Genomic DNA, 8,204 nt, shown 5'->3' with positions numbered 1-8,204 from the left:
AAAGAATTATTCATCATGATCAAGTGGGATTTATTTCTGGGCTTCAGAGCTGGTTCAATATTTGCAAATCAATCAACATGATACACCACATTAATAAAAGAATAGGGACCATATGATCCTCTCGATGCAGAAAAAGAACACTTCACAAAACACAGCATCCATTCTTGATAAAAACCCTCAACAAAGTAGGGATAGATAGAACCTATCATAAGATCATAAAAGTCACATACAAAAGACCCACAGGTAGTATCATCCTCAATCAGGAAAAACTGAGAGCCTTTCTGTTATGGTCAGGAACAAGACAAGGATGTCCACTCTCACCATTGCTATTTAACATAGTGTTGGAAGTCTTAGTCTCAGCAATCAGACAACAAAAAGAAATAAATGGCATACAAATAGCAAGGAAGAAGTCAAACTTTCACTATTTGCAGATGGCACGATACCCTATATAGAAGACCCAAAAGACCCCATCAAAAAAATGTTAGAACTGATACACAAATTCAGGAAGGTCTCAGGGCAGAAAATCAGTATACCTAAATATGTTGCATTTCTATACACCAATAACAAAGTAGCAGAAAGAGAAAACAAAGAATCAATGCTATTTGCAATTTCACCCAAAACAATTAGATACCTCAGAATAAACCTAACTAAAGAAGTAAAAAACCTGCCTCAGAAAACTATAGAACACTTAGAAAAGAAATGGAAGAGGACACAAAGAAATTGAAAAGCAAGGACACATGTGTGGCTCAGTTGACTGGGCTCTGACTCTTGATTTCGGCTCAGGTCATGATCTCATGGGTCACAGAATCAAGCCCTGCATCTTGTGCTGATGTTAAAAGGCCAGAACTAAAAATCGAATGGTTTCTATTTTAGTGTATGATATAACCCAGGAACAGAAGTTTTAAATATGTATTTAATTACACTGATTAGTTATTTGCAGGATTATGATGGCCTTCTGGTGTTGTTAAGCAATTTTTAAAGAATGCAGATTAAAGGAGTTAAAAGTACTATGGTGGAAACATGTTCACATTATATAAATGAATTTAAAATTTTACTTGTAGCTAAGCAGAGAGCTTTCTCATGAGTATATAGACAAAGTATATGAATGCTATCAAGATATACCATATATGGAAAATTTTATCTTAGCTTTTAACCATTTTATTGAGGTAGAATTCAAAACTTCTTAGTAAATTTGCAATTTAAATTTCTGAGCCATCACTACAATCCAGTTTTAGAATTTTCCATCACCCCCAAACTGTTCTTCAAGTCCATTTGCACTTTTTTTCACTGTTTTTTAACAATTCTGCAGAAGGAAACACACACAAACACACACACACAATTTTACTACTTGGAGAGAAAAGAAAAGTCAGTACTACCTAGTGGTGTTTACATAGATAGCAAGTTGATATTAGAGTTCTAGAAACTTTCAGATTTGAGATTTCTCTATGGGGTCACGACATTAGCTACAAATATTTGTGGTTTATAATTGAAACTCAACTAGAAAATATCCACAATCTTATCTAAAATTCTTACTAGATAAATTTTTATATATTTTCTTCAAATGAGACTTAATTGGGGCCCCAGTATGTTTAATTGAAAAATACTTAACAGCTTTGTTTGAGGCAGGAATGTGAGGGGCAGGATCCTAACCCACTTACTCCCTGACTTGATACAATTTACTTTATAAAGAAAAGACTGTGAAGAAATACACAAAAAATAGAATTGTTATATTGAAGTATTTGAAAATGAGTTAATTTTTCCTTTTGATTTTTTCTTTTGCGTATGTATTTATAATTGAAAAAAACTGTAATAAGCTCTATTTTTGAAAGTGAACATTAAATTTCAACATATTGCAAAAATGCCTAGTAAAGTCCCTGAAAGACACTACTTTTTCATAACCATTTCCTTTCTTGATTCCTCTCTACAGGTGTCAGTAACTGCATCATTCACAGGTTGAGACTGAAAGCAATAGTTAACTATGGAGTTCTTGCCTCAACATTTCAGTATGACTCCTTAATGGGGACTCCACATGTTACCTGGCTTCATGGGAGCTCCATATCCCAAGATTAATTAAATCATGATCAACAGAGTTATTATAGTGAAATATTCATGATTATGATAGTGTTACTAGAAAACAGTTATTGTAAACAAAATATTACAGTATTGTAAAAAAAGTTATTCAGGGAAACAGTTTTGGCAAAGAGTTATGTAATTAGAGATGTCAAGTTGAATAGTAATAAATACTTAATTTCTATTCCAATTCTGGCTCCAATTCATACTATCTTTGTAACCTTGGGCAAGACACTTGACCTTGTTTTCCTGAATTTGTTTCCCAACCCTAAATGGGATAATAAAAATACCTTACAGGGCTGTTATGGGAATTAAATTAAATAATACATGTTTACTATATATTAAGCTCTAAAATCAATGCTATGTATTGCTACTATTATTGTACTAGTAGCATTATTTTCTTAGAGTGGTGTGACTTAAGCTGTGTCTGGGGAAATCCGAATACAGCACTACTACAGGTGTAGATAGAAACAAAATACAGGATAGAAGAGATGGGGCAACAACTGCTGTCCTTGGTTCTGAAACCACTATCACTTAACCAGGGTAAGACTATTTCAAAACTCCAGGACATTGGTGATTCTTGGTCCAACTTCTTCCAAGAATTTTGAAGCAAGTGGGAGCAGAAGTGAAGGGAGATGTGCATTTTCACATGTACACACCAACACACACACATGCGCAGAGACAGAGAGAAGGAGAAAGGCATAGATCCTGAGAAGTTGGCCTAGTTTTGAGTGGGTGGAAAGAAACAGTGTTTGACATTGTTTTCAAATTACATGGCTTAGTGTCATCAAGAAAGGAAAAAACTCTGTATTTGGCAGAAAGTTATGTGTGTCTAGGGGGCAGCTTATATATTTCTTCTTCAAGCTATCTTTGGTGTACTTCCCTACTAGAGTATCTTCACACTGAGATTAGTACCTAACCACTAAACTTCAAGTTTTCCTGAGGGCAGGGACTGTGTCTTGCACCCTTGTAAGGACAGTAGATAAATCCCTGTGTCTTAGATCAGGCTGTCATAAGACAATGCCATAGATGGAGTGGCTTAAACAATAGGAATTTTTCACAATTCTGGAAGCTGAAGTTTGAGATCAGGGTACCAGCATAGTTGGTCTTTTGCTGTGTCCTCACACAGAAGAGAGAAAAGTGGAGAGGTGAAGGGAATGAAAAGGGAGGCAGAAGCAGGGGCAGGGGAAAGGGGAGAGAGGAAGGGAGGGAAGGAGAGAGAGCTTTCTGGTGTCTATTCTTATAAGGACACTAAGCCAACTCTACCTCCAAAGACCATCACATTGGAGTCAGAGCTTCAACATATGAATTTTGGGGGGGGAACATTCAGTGCATAACAGCTTATAAGTGGGAAGCACATAGTCTGTCATACCAAAGGTCTTCAGTAAATGGTAGTTACACATAAAAGGGAAGCTTTAACCTGAGACTTACTACTTGGGTGTCACTATATAACTCTACTTCTTTCCCTGTTGCAGATCACATAAGATGAATCTAGTAGCAGCGCATACGGCTTTGTTGTTGTCTTTGTTTCTTTAGCCACATGTGTGGGCTCAACATAGATGTGTGGATTGACTGTGCTGAGGGTGACAGTGATCCAAAGGTGTGAAAAACATCAGGTTGGAAACAGTGCAAGAAAAGTCTAACTGCACGAAGAAATATTTCTTGGTTGGAGCTCTCAGGGACTGTATCCTAATGGTAGTTTAATATGGCATGCAATAATTACTAAGACTAACATAGCACTTATTACATGTCAGCTCTTCTAAGCATGTTATATATGTTAACTCATTCTATGACAAAAACCATAATGTGTAAAACTGTTATTGCAATTTTACAGATAAGGAAACTAAAGGACCTTGACTAAGGTCACACAGTGCACAGAGGAGATTTGAACCCAGGCAGTCTGGCACTAGTGCCTATATTCTTAACCACCATGATGTATATAGTATCTTTTCTGCAATTTCCACCACATACTACAATTAAAAATTTAGACTGTAACTTCCTCCAGTTTATATCCAAATACTGTGAACAGTGGTGAGAAGAAAGGATTCGGGACAGGCACTGAAAGTGAATTTCTTTGGCAAAAGGATTCATTCACATAAGAGAGTTAGTGTCTAAGAAGGTGGGAGTAGCCTCATCAGGCATGGGCATAGAGGCTGATTCATTTGTCTGAAAATTTCATGGCAGAGGGTGGAGGGGAGCATTTGGGGGAGCATCTTCTAAATCTTGCCATGAATCCTCAAATTCTTGATATCACACTCTTTTTTTACCAATGCTGTAATTACCACATAAGAAGAAATCATGACTGTCAACTCAATAACCTGAAGGAGTTTGGTCCCCAGTTAGCTTAAACAATAATACTCTTTAGTTCATCCTAGTCCAGATAATTTAAGGATTTGAACTTCTATTTAAAATTTCTGTTTTCATTAGAAATATCCACCCCACATTTTGAATTTCTCATGCTCTTTATATGGCCAGAGAGGAGCTCAGTTCCCCCTAAATGTCCTTCAAAGGTCAGTTCTTTTTTAATTAAAAAAAGTTTATTATTTATTTGAGAGAGAGAGAGAGCATGAGCAAGGCAAGGTCAGAGAGAGAGGGAGACACAGAATCTGAAGCAGACTCCCAAGTGTTGAGCTGTAAGCACAGAGCCTGAAACAGTGCTCGAACTCACTTTGAGCTCATGACCTGGGCCAAAGTTGGATGCTCAACTGACTGAGCCACCCAGGTGCCCCCCAAAGTCAATTTATTCCAGATGATCCCAGGGAGTTGTTTAATCAGGTGATTCACTACAGTATGCTATGGACTGCAAAGTCTCATTTCTATTAACCTGATTTTCACTGCCTTCAGGTTAAATGATCAATGACATATTTTTCATTTTCTGGAGAGTCTACTGCCTGCTCCTGGTGATGTAACAAAAATTTGACCCAGACATATAGTTTTCACTTGTATTAGTTTCCTGGGGCTACTGTAACAAGTTATGAACCTAAAATAAGAGATATTTATCTCACAGTTCTGGAGGCTAGAATTCTGAAAACAAGGATACTGGCAGGGCCATACTCCCTCTAAGGCTCATGGAATCCTTCCTTTCCTCTTTCTGGCTTCTCATAGTTCCTGGCCATCATTGGCATTCTTTGGCCTATATCTGTGTTATTCCAGTCTCTGCTCCTGTCTGCTCATGGCCTTTTCTCCCCTATGTATATCTGTATCTCTGTATCTGTGTTTCTAAATCTTTCCCTCCTTATAAAGACATGAGTCATTGGATTTAAGGCTTATCCTAATCCATATAACTTCATTTAACCTTGATTACATTTGCAAGGTTCTCTATCCAAATAAGGTTACATATACAGGTACTAAGAGCTAGGACTTAAATATCTTTCTCTTTTTTAGTTTTTAAATAATTGTTTACTTTTAAATCAAATTATACATTCACATAGATTAAAGTGCTAAGTCTTACTAGAAATCTTAATTTTTTAGAAGTCCTTGTGTATCCTTCATCCTATTTATTTCACAGAAAACCCTTTGATCGCAGAAAACACCTTCTTTTTTATTTTAGTTTTTATTTCCTGAGCACTGCTATCTGTATTTCAGCTCCTTGTATCTTGCCATCTTTTGCCCGCATCCTGTGAACAATTCTTTTTGTGGGACAGAGTTCAATTCACTACGCCTTTTTTGTCCACTCGGTGCTCATATCTCCTCTTTTTTTTTCCTCATAGGCCCTATTAATCACTTTCCATTTTTGTACATCTTGTTTACTTGCTCATTCCTGACAAACCTCTCCCAAGACTTCTGGAGTAGGCAAGGGGACAAACACAAGAACACAAACACGTTTCAAAACTTGGGACATAAGAAAGTATACCTGTCATCTGAAAGAAGCTAATTTCTAATGGCTACAATTAGATCCAACCATAGGATATAATAAATCCCTTACCTGGTATTGGTCATTGACTCTGACAGTGGCACCCCGGTAAAAAATAGTGTTGGGGTACCTGGGTGGCTCAGTCGGTTAAGCGTCTGACTTTGGCTCAGGTCATGATCTCACGGTTCGTGGGTTCGATCCCCATGTTGGACTCTGTGCTGACAGCTCAGAACCTGGAGCCTGTTTCTGATTCTGTGTCTCCCTCTCTCCATACCCCTCCCCTGTTCACGCTCTCTCTGTCTCTCAAAAATAAATAAATGTAAAAAAAAAAGAAAAAGAAAAAAAAGAAATAGTGATGCCTCTTCCTATATTCTTCTCCCTTTTATGTATATTTCTGAACAATTGTAAATTTTAGTCATGTATATACATTTCTTTGAATGGGGTGGGGGGAGAATGGAGAGAAAGTTATAACCGAAAGTGGTATTTAACCTGTTCAGTTGCTGTGTTGAAATGATGAATTCTGAGGTGATTTCAATGATCTTGGATCCTAATAGTGGTCCCTGAAGAGTAACAGCTTTTTGTCTTGTGTCAAAATTCTCCCTCTCCTGGCTTTAACTTTTCTCCCCATTTGTTATTTTCCTGGTTTCTTCTATCTATCATGAATCATAGATTTCAATAGATCTTCTGAGTTTTTCAGTGTTTAACAGAATCTTAAGATTTTGCCTTGAAGGTTGGAGACTATATTTCTGAATAAAGAAATTAGGCTTGATGGTCTTCTGCCTCGTGCTGCTGGAGTGATCAGGAGGATCATGTGTTATAATGGAGGATGCTGCAATGCTGGGGCTGATGGAGGGAGTCCCCCAAAACAAAGAGTTCAGCAGGTGACAGGGGCACTGGTGGAGCTCACACCAACCCCAGTGGCCTGGCCTTAGTGAGCCCCCACTACACCCACGGGCCAGAGACCCCTTTTACATCCTAGCACTAGCAGACCATGTGCAGAAGGCTGATGAATTCATCCAAGCAAATGACACCGACAAGCTGATGGTCATAGCTGAGCAAATCCAATATTGACAAGAATAAACAGGGGCGCCCGGGTGGCTCAGTCGGTTTAGCAACTGACTACCACTCAGGTCATGATCTCACGGTTGGTGAGTTAGACCCCACCTTGGGCCCTGTACTGACAGCTCAGAACCTGGAGTCTGCTTCAGATTCTGTGTATCCATCTATCTCTGCCCCTCCCCTGCTCACAATCTGTCTCTTTCTCTCTCAGAAAATGAATAAACATTAAAAGAAATTGAAAAAAAAGAATAAACCAGGAAGGTATTGGAAGATGCTTGAACAGATGCTGACTTGCACCATGTAGCTCGTGATATAGAGGGGAAAAAAATCTGGCAACATTTACTACCTGTATAAATTAGAGAGAAGTCAGCAGTATTTTTCTATTTATATATATTTTATATAAACATAAACATATATAAATATATATTCTTATTTATATAAATATAAATTTATATTTATATCTCTTTTTAAAAAAGTGTTTCTATATATTTTTTGAGAGAGAGAGAGACAGAGCATGAGTGGGGGAGAGGCAGAGAGGGAGACACAGAATATGAAGCAGGCTTCAGGCTCTGAGCTGTCAGCACAGAGCCTGAAGCAGGGCTCAAACTTATGAACTGCGAGATCATCACCTGAGCCAAAGTTGGAGGCTTAACTGAGCCACCGAGTCGCCCCTATTTATATCTATTTTCTATTTATTATTATTATCTAAAGGGATAAGGGACAAATTGTCCACATGACTTTCTTGGTACCTATAAGCTACAGCATGACCTGTCCTGGACTCCCTATGAGGACAATGAGAAGCAAGATGCTAAAATCAGCATAGTGGATAAGTTGCTAAGCCAGCCAGTGACCCTGCCTCCAAACACTGAACTCACCTTCCAGGAACTGACTGAGTGAACTCTGACAAACAGCTCTCAAAGACCATCACCTCCTTGTTGCCCTCATTCTCTGCTTTGATAGGAGGTGGCATGAGAATTGAGGTCTTGTAGGTGAATCATGAATTTGAAAGGAGACCCTGCATGAATACAAATGCTGTCATTATTATTACTTTTAGTTATGATGACAATGAATCATATCAGTCTCTTTTGTGATCCTTTCTGGGTCATAGGTACCCAACCAGTCACTTTCAGAGTATTGGCCAGTGGTACTTCCCTTTTTTATTTCCATCTGTTCTCCCATTAGTCAGGCCATTAAAGAAAGAAGAGTTTCTTTTTCTCACATA

The 8,204-nt window shown here is 38.1% G+C and overlaps 1 pseudogene; it reads left to right on the top strand.

The window, feature by feature from the left end:
• The first annotated feature begins 6,742 nt into the window (after window positions 1-6,742).
• On the top strand, window positions 6,743-7,879 carry LOC102959518 (annotated as a pseudogene).
• Window positions 7,880-8,204: the final 325 nt, after the last annotated feature.

Source organism: Panthera tigris, chromosome D2 (genome assembly GCF_018350195.1).
Source record: "Panthera tigris isolate Pti1 chromosome D2, P.tigris_Pti1_mat1.1, whole genome shotgun sequence".
NCBI classification, from domain to species: Eukaryota; Metazoa; Chordata; class Mammalia; order Carnivora; family Felidae; genus Panthera; species Panthera tigris.
Note: the sequence above shows the minus strand (reverse complement) of the source record. Positions and strands in the feature narration are given on the sequence as shown.